The following is a 12547-nucleotide window of genomic DNA, read 5'->3' as shown; positions in this document are numbered from 1 at the left end:
GTGTGTGTATGCATGTGTACATGCATGTGAGTGTGGTGGTGTATACGTATATGTATGTATGTATGTGTATGTATACCTATATGTATTATATGTGTGTATGTGAGTGTGTGTGTGTGTATGTGAGTGTGTGTGTGTGTATGTACGTGCATACATATATGTATAATTACATAATATTGAGTCAGAAAGGTAGATAAATAGTTATAGAGACAGACTGTCAGATAGACACACAGACAGACAAGCAGATACCGGGGCATGCAAGTAGACAGGTAATAATTTACACTTTGTTTCAACTACCACACCTATTTCTCTCTCTTTCTATCTATCTATCTATCTATCTCTATCTCTTCCTCATTTTTTCTCTCACCTGTGAAACTTCTGTTCACCGTAAATTACAATTGAATAAGATCAGTCATCAAAAGTGTTCCAGTCACAGGTATCCTGTTTGATTATATATATGATCTATCCCCTTTTTTGAAACAATAATATGTGATCTGAGGGAAATTGACTGCTATTTCTAGTTGCCAACAGCCATACAGAATTCTCTGTTTCACTTGCTTGAAAGGGCTTAGATATTATAATTCCATTGGTGCGGCCTCACCTGGAATTTGCATCATCGGTCTGGAACCCCTATCTTGCCCAGGATATTAATCGTCTGAAAACCGTTCAGCGACGTGCAACCAAAAGAATACCCTCCATCAAGCATTTGCCATATTCTGAACGCCTTACTTCCCTGGGCATGGACACATTGAAACTCCAACGTCTGGCAGCTGACTTGGCAGACACCTATAAAATTATGAACCATCTTACAAACAATAACTCTGAGCACCTTTTCAAGAAGGCTGAGGGTGTCTTGGCATCACTTACCAAGTACTTTGTGAGCCGCTCTCTGGCTATTTATCTGCGGCTTTATATAGCTATGGTACAACCTCACCTGGAATTTGCATCACTGGTCTGGAACCCCTATCTTGCCCAGGATATTAATCATCTGAAAATCGTTCAGCGATGTGCAACCAAGAGAATACCCTCCATCAGGCATTTGCCATATTCTGAATGCCTTACTTCCCTGGGCATGGACACATTGAAACTCCGACGTCTGGCAGCTGACTTGGCAGACACCCATAAAATTATTAACCATCTTACTAACAATAACTCTGAGCACTTTTTCAAACTCCACCCGTCTAACACCTGTAGACATGTTTACACAGTCAGAAAACAGCACAGCTCCCATGACTTTCGGAAACATTTTTTCACACTAAGAGTTGCTGAAGTATGAACTAACAAACTGCCGGTATCAGTTGTTAGTTGTCAGAGCACTGCATCCTTCAAAACTTCCATGCTTCCTGAGATTCGCCAACACTACACCTGATTTTCTCCCCTCCATACACACGCAAGCATGTATCTGACTCATACACTGTTCACTTCCCAGACATTTCTACATTACTGCGTATGCTTTATATGCACTTTTGACAAGTTGTGGTGCACCTGAGCACTGGATACAATAATTTCATTATTATTATTATTATTTAAAAACTCTACCTGTCTAACACCCGTGGACATGTTTACAAAGTCAGAAAACAGCACAGCTCCCATGACTTTCGGAAACATTTTTTCACCCTAAGAGTTGCTGAAGCATGGAACAAACTGCCGGTATCAGTTGTTAGTTGCCAGAGCACTGCATCCTTCAGAACTTCCATGCTTCCTGAGATTGGCCAACACTACACCTGATTTTCTCCCCTCCATACACACGCAAGCATGTATCGACTCATACACTGTTCGCTTTCCAGACATTTGTACATTACTGCATATACTTTATATGCACTTTTGACAAGTTCTGGTGCACCTGAGCACTGGATACAATAATTTCATTATTATTATTATTATCTAGGATATTTTAGAGGAATAATAAATCTACCCCCAGAATTATACTAGTACTTTATTTTATCAACCCCAGAAGGACAAAAGTGAAGTTAGTGATGGCCATCCTCATCCTCCCCATCATCATCGTTTAATGTCTGCCTTCTATGCTGGCATGGTTGGAAGGTTTGACAGGAGATGGCCACGTAGAAGACTACACCAGGCTACCGCTTCTGTTTTGGCATAGTTTTTACAACCGAATGCCCTCCCAAATGCCAACTACTTCACAGTGTGAACTGGATGCTTTTTACATGGCACCAGCACAGGCAGGGTCACCAAGTAACTATCTATCTGTCTGTCTGTCTCTCTATCTATCAATCTATCTATATCTATCTATCTATCTATCTACCTATCTATCTGTCTGTCTGTCTATCTCTCTATCTATCTATCTATCTATATCTATCTATCTATCTATCTACCTATCTATCTGTTTGTCTGTCTATCTCTCTATCTATCTATCTATCTATATCTATCTATCTATCTATCTACCTATCTATCTGTTTGTCTGTCTATCTCTCTATCTATCAATCTTCTATATCTATCTCTATCTATCTACCTATCTATCTGTCTGTCTGTCTATCTCTCTATCTATCTATCTATCTATATCTATCTATCTATCTATCTACCTATCTATCTGTCTGTCTGTCTATCTCTCTATCTATCTATCTATCTATATCTATCTATCTATCTACCTATCTATCTGTCTGTCTGTCTATCTCTCTATCTATCTATCTATCTATATCTATCTATCTATCTATCTATCTACCTATCTATCTGTCTGTCTGTCTATCTCTCTATCTATCTATCTATCTATATCTATCTATCTATCTATCTACCTATCTATCTGTCTGTCTGTCTATCTCTCTATCTATCTATCTATCTATCTATCTATCTATCTATCTACCTATCTATCTATCTCTCTCTCTCTCTATCTATCTATCTATCTATCTATTTATCTCTCTCTATCTATTTATCTCTCTCTCTATCTATCTCTTTATCTATCTCTTTATCTATCTATCTCTCTATCTATTTATCTCTCTCTCTCTCTATCTATCTATCTCTCTATCTATCTACCTATCTATCTGTCTATCTATCTAGCTCTATCTATCTATCTCTCTCTATCTATCTATCTATCTATCTATCTATCTATCTATCAATCCTCCCACCACATCTCGTCTTTCTACCTGTCTCCATCCGTGTTCACTCATATAATTCCCTCAGCCTCATCATCTCCACTTACCTTTTTTGCACTCTTGCACAACTTACCCATCTGCTCACTCGCCCACCTTATGCAACCTCCTCTACCATTTCACTTACATTGTACCCCTCCCTGTGACTTCAGGGTGTGTCCCAACACACCCTTTTCACTATCTTCTCTCTTTTCTTTCCTTTCAGCAGCAAATACATTCCATTCATGCTGGAGATCACCTTCTCATGAACCAAAAAACACCATTTCCTTCCTTCTTTCCTTCTTTCTTTCTTGTTTCCTTCCTCCCTCCTTTTCCTTCCTTCCTTCCTACCTTTCTTTGTTTCTCTTTTTCTCTTTTTGTTCTTTCTTTATTTTTTCTTCCTTTTTGTCTACTTTTCTTCCTTCTTTCTTTCTTTGTTTCTCCTTTTCTTTCTTTTGTTCTTTCTTTCTTTATTTTTTCTTCCTTTTGGTCTTACTTTTCTTCCTTCTTTCTTTCTTTGTTTCTCCTTTTCTTTCTTTTGTTCTTTCTTTCTTTATTTTTTCTTCCTTCTTTCTTTCTCCTTTTCTTTCTTTTGTTCTTTCTTTTTTTTCCTTTTTGTCTTTCCTTCTCCTTTCTTTCTTTCTTTTTGTTTTTCTTGCCTTCCTTCTTTCGTTCTTTTTTTCTTTGTTTCTCCTTTTCTTTCTTTCATTCTTTCTTTCTTTCTTTTTTTCTTCCTTTTTGCCTTTCCTTCTTTCTTTGTTTCTCCTTTTCTTTCATTCTTTCTTTCTTTTTTCTTTCTTTTTGTTTTTCTTGCCTTCCTTCTTTCTTTATTTTTTCTTTCTTTCCTTCTTTCTTTTCTCTCTACCTTGCTTTATTTCTCCCCTTTCTTTCTTTGTTTTGTTGTTTCCCTCTTTCTTTCTTTCTTTCCTTTCCCCTCTCTTTTCTTCCTCACTCCTCCCTCCCTCCTTCCCTTTCCTTCTTTCTTCATTCTAGGATTTGATGTTCTGTGCAACACTAAACTGCAGACATGATTGAGCTCCATCAAGTGTGATTTCTGAAATTTTGTGGAATATGGACTTAAAATTTGCATAGAACGAAACAGAAACACAGATCAGATTGGAGCCTGGTGCAACCTCCTGGCTTACCAGTCCTCAGTCAAACCATTCAACCCATGCCACCATGGAAAGCAGACATTAAACGATGTTGATGATGATGATATAAGGAGGCGAGCTGGCAGAAACGTTAGGACGCCGGGCGAAATGCGTAGCCGTAATTCGTCTGCCGTTACGTTCTGAGTTCAAATTCCGCCGAGGTCGACTTTGCCTTTCATCTATTCGAGGTCGATAAATTAAGTACCAGTTATGCACTGGGGTCGATGTAATCGACTTAATCCGTTTGTCTGTCCTTGTTTGTCCCCTCTGTGTTTAGCCCCTTGTGGGTAGTAAAGAAATAGATAATGATGATGATAATGGTATGTGTGTGTGTGTGTGTGTTTATACTGGATGTTTGGGCTAAATTTGACAGATTTTATAAAAGGAAAAGAAAACAACAATATTCTGTTGTGTCTGGGGAGAGTCATTTTCTTTTTGTGCCTTATAATTTAACACACTCGCTGATAGAATTTCCACTTATTTCTTATTTTTATTTTCCTAATATTTTTGTTGCGTCTTGTAACCTTTTCAATAGTTTTGACTCTGTCCGTTATTTACACTGCGTTCCTTTTTGTTTGTTTGTGTGCATGTGTCTTGGTCAGTGTGTGTGTGTGTGTGTGTGGTTTATGTGTGTGTGTGTGTGTGTGTGTGCCCATACATGCATGCATGTATGTATGTGTGTATGTATACATGTGCATGTATATATGTGTGTGTATGCATATGTATATATGTATGTGTGTGTGTGCATCTGTATGTATGTATCCTGCATATTCATGTGCTTGTATGTCCGTGTTTGTGTATTTTCTCTGTGTGTGTGTTTATGAGTGTGTGTTTTTTATGTATGCACCTCTGTCTCCTTGTGTGTGCATGTCTGTGTGTTATGCAACTATGTACCATGTTTGTATGTATGGATGTGCATCTCTACATATGTGACCAAATCCAAATCCAAAAACAAAAATATCTCATCCAAATAAAGGTATTTTAAAGAAACAAAAAAATATCAACTAGATTATGGCTGGGAGATAAGAGTAGCTGCCCTCAGCTTCCCCCACAGCCTCAAGACGGTACTGGAACCTGGTGTATGCATTCCTCACTGTGTTCCTGGGAAGATCTTCAAGTACCTCCTTGATCTTGGCCAGCAGATCAACCTTGGTGTTGCAGGTATCAAGGGAATGAGGGGCCAGAAATTGGGGTTAGTGAAATCATAGAAATTCTCCAATGACCACTTCTGATTCTTTCTGGAGGTATGTCAAGGAACTAAATCCTTATTTCTTTATTGCCCACAAAGGGGCTAAACATAGAGGGGACAAACAAGGACAGACAAAGGGATTAAGTTGATTATATTGACACCAGTGCGTATCTGGTACTTAAATTATCGACCCCAAAAGGATGAAAGGCAAAGTCGACCTCGGCGTAATTTGAACTCAGAACGTAATGGCACACAAAATACCACTAAGCATTTCACCTGGCATGCTAATGTTTCTACCAGCTTGCCGCCTTAAGCTCACCTAAAATCCTGCTACCACACATATGGCCTTCCAGCCGCGACCCTCTCCAGTCAGGGTTTGAACAGTCTGTAGCAGCTTCACATAGCCATCTGAATTTAGCCTATGGTCCTGTTTGTCAGTTCTTGGATGAATTTCAACATGCAGACACTATCAGAATACCTACTGTGTCCCTTTCTGCTGGTCATGGCTTTGTAGTCTCTATTGCAGCTGTCCATAGTGTTTACAGTTGTAGTGGATCTTGCATGCATGAAGTGAATTCGGTCCACCAGAGCCAAATTTAAATTAACACTGCAACAGAACTTTTCTCACAGCATCAAAGTGAAACCGATGATGGTGGAGGTCCTGAAGTGCTGCTGGTGTTGGTGTCGCGGTCTGTTGGTGGAACATGGCTGAGTTGCTCTGTGGTCAGAGGTTAGTCCCAAGAAGGACTAGAACCAAAGACCTCGATTCTCTGGATCACTGGGTTTTTTTTATAACATTCTAGAGGATCCAGAAGAAAATCCAAAAGACTGTGTCATGGGACCTTATCCTAAGGCTGTGATTGGTTGGCTTACACACTGGCGCGAAATAAGTCTGCATCAAAACCAACCAATCAGTGTAGCAGATACACTGAGCTTAAGCAGCCGAAAGATGGTTGCTATCAAAGACGACATCATTTCTAATATATCTCTCAAACAGTGAGGATCTCACTGAGCTACGCTACACCTGACAGCATTCCGCCTCTCTTTACCTTCATCCTCTCAGGATCAATAAAATAAGTACCATTTGAACACAGGCGTGAATGTAATCAACATGTTCCCCTCCTCTGAAGTTGTTGGCCCCGTACTACAATTTGAAACCAATATTTAAATAAAGCGGCGAGTTGCTAAAATTGTTAGTACGCCAGACAAAACGCTTAATAGCATTATTTCGTCCGTCCCTACCTTCTGAGTTCAAATTCCACTAAGGTCGACTTTGCATTTCATCCTTTCTGGGCCGATAAAAGCGGAGGTAAAGAATACGCACATCCCTCATTTTCGGCGTAACCTTAACCTTAACCCCAAAGGCGTAGGCGTGGCTGTGTGGTAAGTAGCTTGTTTACCAACCACATGGTTCCGGGTTCAGTCCCACTGCATGGCACCTTGAGCAAGTGTCTTCTACTATAGCCTCGGGCCGACCAAGGCCTTGTGAGTGGATTTGGTAGAGGGAAACTGAAAGAAGCCCGTCGTATATATGTATATATATGTATGTGCATGTATGTTTGTGTGTCTGTGTTTGTCCCCCTAGCATTGCTTGACAACCGATGCTGGTGTGTTTATGTCCCCGTCACTTAGCGGTTCGGCAAAAACAACCAATAGAATAACTACTGGGCTTACAAAGAACAAGTCCCGGGGTCGAGTTGCTCGATTAAAGGCGGTGCTCCAGCATGGCCGCAGTCAAATGACTGAAACAAGTAAAAGAGTAAGAGTAACCCTAACCCTAACCCTAACCCTAAACGGCGAAAACGGGTGGTGTGTGTATTCTTTACCTTTGCCCCAATAAAATCGGTACCAGTCAAGCATGGGCATTGATATATCGACTAACCCTAAAACACCTAAAATTTCCGGCTTTGTGCTTATCAGAGAAAGGAATATTTAGATGGCTTCCAGGCCTCTACGTCAGTTTTTTCTCAACTACAACTTAAATCTTTATGCTCTCCAACACCTTTGATTGTTCAGTTCACCAATACATTAAGCTGTTTCTGAAAGAAAAAAAAAGGATAAAAAGGTTTGACAGGCAGACTTTTTAAATAATTTCCACGTAACTAAACACTTTTAAACTTCGTATACTGGTAGAATGTGTTTATAAAACATCTTTTTCTCTTGGCTTTATTGAGAAAATTCTGTAGACAGATTCATATGACACCGCAAATAATTGTTGTTGACAACGATCTGGAGAAATTGTATTCACCTCAATAGACGTCATTGATTGGTTGAAATTGCCGAAATGCATGAAATTTAACAACAAATATCTTACAAACTACAGAATTTTCTCGAGAAACCCAAGAGAAAAAGATGTTTTGTAAACACATTCTACCAGTATACGAAGTTTAAAAGTGTTTAGTTACGTGGAAATTATTTTAAAAAACTGCCGTTCAAACCAAAATGATCCATGTTTTTTTTACCTCAATAGACGTCAGTGATTGGTTGAAATTGCAGAAATTGAAGAAAAGAAACAACAAATATCTTACAAACTATAGAATTTTCACAAGAAAGCCAAGAGAAAATGATGTTTTATAAACACATTCTACCAGTATACGAAGTTTAAAAGTGCTTAGTTACAAAGAAATTACTTTAAAAATCTGCCTGTCAAAGCGAAAAGATCCCAAACATTAAAAAAAATCGTCAAATTTAGCCCGAATTTAGGGGCGAATTGAGGAGGATGTTTGATAGTTTATATTTGGCTGCTATTTCTAGCGGGGCTTGCGATCGGGACCCAATGGCAGGTAACTCTTATCAAGAAACTTGGAGCAACAGAAAAGTTTCAAGACCAACATTCTCCCGTCATGCATTGCGACAATATAAACAAACATGGCGGAGGAAGTTTGTGAAATGTTGTGCATTTAGTTGCCTTGGAAACCAACACCGCCATCCATCGGCTTCTGACGCACTTAAACATACATTATATATATATAAATATATATTATATTTATATATATATATACATATAAACTTACATGTAGATATATGTATGTATTCACATAATTATATATATATATGGGTGTGTATATTGATATATACATGGATTGATTGAAGTAAGTGGGTGTGTATATAATATATATATATTGATGTATATATGTTTGTATATATACATGTAGATATATAGTTGTCGCTGTAACCGAATCGCAGGTGAGTGTATAAGTTTACGTTTTCGCAAGGCGACGAAGTTGTTGATGATGATGATGATTAATGATAATGATGTTGAATGTGCGTGGATGGGTTTGCCTGTGTGTGTGTGTATATATATAATTTATATATGTAATATTTGTATAAGTATGTATACATACAGACACACACATATGTATGTATGTATCTATCTATATATATATATATATATCTACCTATCTATATCTATCTACCTATCTATCTAGCCATCTATCCACCTATCTACCCATCTATCTATCTCTCTATCTACCCGTCTATCTGTCTGTCTGTCCGTCCGTCCGTCCGTCTGTCTATTTATCTATCTACCTACTTATCTATCTATCTATCTATCTATCTATCTATCTATCTATCTATCTACCCATCTATCTATCTATCTATCTATCTATCTATCTATCTATCTATCTATCTATCTATCTATCTATCTACTTATCCATCTATCCGTCTGTTTGTCTGTCCCACATACACAAAGGGGTGCTGAAAAGTTCCTGATTTTGGGTAAAAGAAAATGCTGGAGGATCAGTTAATTATGATTTTATTCAGCATATTCCCTTCTTAGATTCACACACTTATTGCAGCGGCCCTTCAGCTTGTCTAAACCCTGTAAAAAAAACTCAGAAGATTGGGCCTCCAAACAGACCTTTCGCGAGACCCTTAAAGCCACGAACTTTTCAGCCCTCCTAGCCACTACACACATTTTTTTTCTCTCCTTGTTTTTTCTGTGTACCTTTCTGTAGAAGAGCGTAGGCTCGAAACGTAAAATCCTTTTTCAATTCCTGAGCATTATACTAATGCATCTGTTTATTTTGTACACCACCTGTCTTCGTCTTGTTTTTTTCGTAAACTCTCCCTATATATGTGAGGTATACTTGCCATCTCAATATGGCTAACCACTAAGGGTGGGTGTTACTGTAGCTTGTAGCCCCAGGATAACATTGTCTCCACCTGGCTTTAGGCACACTTTCTGTGCGCTTATGGTATTTGCAAAGGGAGGTCATCCTTCCCTCGTCAACCTAAGTGATATGCACGGACTGCAGTTTCTAGGTATTGACCTGTCGTCGGCGTACAACAATCACCGGTTTTTGATGAAAGGAGGTCGTGCAGTTACTGTTTATATCTCGTTCAGAGATTTATTATTGCTCTCCCTATATATATATTGTCAGTATACCATATATCTGTAAAAGAAATACTCTAAAGCATAGAGCAGTAATGTATTTATATGCAGTTATGTATTTATATATCCAATATGTATATATATTATATAGGAGGATCATGGAGGCACAATGGCCCAGTGGTTAGGGCAGTGGACTCGCGGTTTCGATTCCCAGACCGGGTGTTGTGAGTGTTTATTGAGCGAAAACACCTAAAGCTCCACGAGCCTCCGGCAGGGCTGGTGGCGAACCCTGTTGTATCTTTTCACCACAACTTTCTCTCCTTCTTTTTTCCTGTTTCTTTTGTACCTGTATTTCGAAGGGCCAGCCTTGTCACACTCTGTGTCACACTGAATCTCCCCGAGAACTACGTTAAGGGTACACGTGTCTGTGGAGTGCTCAGCCACTTGCATGTTAATTTCACAAGCAAGCCGTTCTGTTGATCAGATCAGCTGGAACCCTTGTCGTCGTAACTGACGGAGTGCCACGCATAGGAAGATCAGTTAATTATGGTTTTCTTAAACATATTCCTCTCTCAGATTCACATACTTATTGCAGCAGTCCTTCAGTTTTCCAAGCCCTGTTAAAGAACTTGGAAGGTTGGGCCTTTTGCGACACCTTTATAGCCATGGGCTTTTCAGCACCCCCTCATATATATCTTGGAAGCCTTTTATTGTGATCACTTTGGGATGGAGTCAAAGTGATCACAATACATCTGTGTAACTATATGGCTCAGAAACCTGGACGTTATCAAAGAAGCTTGAGAGGCAGTTGGATGGAACCTACACTCGCCTCCTTATGAGAGCTCAAAATCTCTCGTGGAAGCGTCATCCAACCAAAGTACAAATATATGGGAAACTACCACCTGTGTCATCTCTTGTGAAAGGTAGGAGAGTCCAGTTTGCTGGACTTTGTTGTAGAGCTGAAAAAGAGGTAATTTCTACTCTTCTCCTCTGGAAGCCATCTACTTGCAATACCAGAGGGCGCACACTCTCCTACCCTGATGTAATCTCCAGGGATACAGGCATCCAGCAACAGGACCTCCGTAATGCCATGATTGACCGTGAAGTCTGGCGTAGCATGGTAAATTCCATTGTCTTGACCACGGTCGAACAATGATGATGATGATGATGTAACTATATCCGGCTGAGCTGGCAGAAACATTAGCGTGCCGGGCGAAATGCGTAGCCATATTTCGTCTGTCGTTACGTTCTGAGTTCAAATTCCGCCAAGGTCAACTTTGCCTTTCATCCTCTCAGGGTTGATAAATTAAGTACCAGTGACACACTGGGGTCAATGTAATCGACTTAATCCCTTTGTCTGTCCATGTTTGTCCCCTCTATGTTTAGCCCCTTGTGGGCAGTAAAGAAATATATATCCGGCTGATTATGTCCAAATTCCTGAACTGGGTTGCCGCTGCTCACAAGGCAACTGAGATGTTCATCTAGAGCCCTAAAATTCTGGGTTCTGATGGTGCAAGACAAATTCTGAACAGCAGAAAATTTCTCAGTCCAACTTCAAAACCACAAAATCTCTGTATTATAGAAACAGATCCCTCCCAGAACAAATATGTATGGGAGTTTGTGTTGTAGGTAAAACCTGGAACTCATCAAATGTAGATTTTGGTTATACTGGAATCAGTTGTGAAAAAAGTTTTCTTTTGGTGGGGAGAAGAGTTTTGAAAGACTCATGCAAGTTAGTTTTGTTTCCTCATAACTTTCAGCAAAATTGGTGTTTTTTTAATGAAACTTTCTACCAATATGCTTATAGGCGCAGGAGTGGCTGTGTGGTAAGTAGCTTGTTTACCAATCACATGGTTCCAGGTTCAGTCCCACTGCGTGGCTCCTTGAGCAAGTGTCTTCTACTATAGTCTCGGGCCGACCAAAGCCTTGTGAATGGATTTGGTAGACGGAAACTGAAAGAAGCCCATCGTATATATGTACATGTTTGTGTGTCTGTGTTTGTCCCCTCAAAATCACTTGACAACCGATGATGGTGTGTTTACGTCCCCATAACTTAGTGGTTCAGCAAAAGTTGTCAAGTGATGGGGTGGGGGACAAACACAGACACAAGGGCACACACATAAATATATACATATATATTTATATATATATACAACGGGCTTCTTTCAGTTTCCGTCTACCAAATCCACTCACAAAGCTTTGGTCAGACTGAAGCTATAGTAGACAACAATTGCCCAAGGTGTCACACAGTAGGACTGAACCCAGAACCTTGTGGTTGGGAAGTAAGCTTCTTACCACACAGCCATGCATATATAGCTTCTTTGTACCTACCTGTGTACCCACCCCACTAAATCTCATGTATTTTACTCTCAACAGTTCACAAAATGTAATGAAAATTATTTGCCGCCACTAGTTCTCTCCCCTTGTACAATTTCATTTACATTCTGCGTTTAATTTCAGGTGTCAAAGGTAATTATAACCCCACCACCAATCCCACCACCCCCATGGCAGTGTTCTTCGATCACTGTATTTCTGCTGATTTGGCTGGTGTCTACACCCACACGACATGGCACCCGATTGAGCGTCTACTGGCTATTGGTGTCCTCTTTGATGATGACAGCGGGGCTGGCGTCTACATATTCAATGAAACGGTAAGTTTGCTCATTTCAGTTGTCATTCTTCTGTTCTGTTTAGCTTAGTTGTGCATGTGTATGAGTGCTATTTTCTGTGCGTGTATATATATATATATATATATATATGTATACTCATATATATATATATATATATATAT

At 39.5% G+C, this 12547-nt stretch overlaps 1 protein-coding gene across 3 annotated transcripts in view; it reads left to right on the top strand.

The window, feature by feature from the left end:
* Nucleotides 1–248: 248 nt before the first annotated feature.
* Nucleotides 249–12547, top strand: part of LOC115225314 (intraflagellar transport protein 140 homolog) — a 61180-nt gene continuing 48881 nt past the window's right edge. For 2 of the 3 annotated variants that reach the window (XM_029796261.2, XM_036513933.1), the window contains exons 1-2: nt 8477–8609; nt 12217–12407. The gene's annotated coding sequence lies outside the window, so the exon portion shown is untranslated. Of the gene's footprint in view, nt 267–8476; nt 8610–12216; nt 12408–12547 lie in introns of those variants that run through there. The other variant, XM_036513932.1, reaches the window with a different exon arrangement.

This window comes from Octopus sinensis, linkage group LG27 (assembly GCF_006345805.1).
Source record: "Octopus sinensis linkage group LG27, ASM634580v1, whole genome shotgun sequence".
NCBI classification, from domain to species: Eukaryota; Metazoa; Mollusca; class Cephalopoda; order Octopoda; family Octopodidae; genus Octopus; species Octopus sinensis.
The sequence above is the reverse complement of the archived record's forward strand: the minus strand, read 5'-3'. Positions and strand labels throughout refer to the sequence as shown.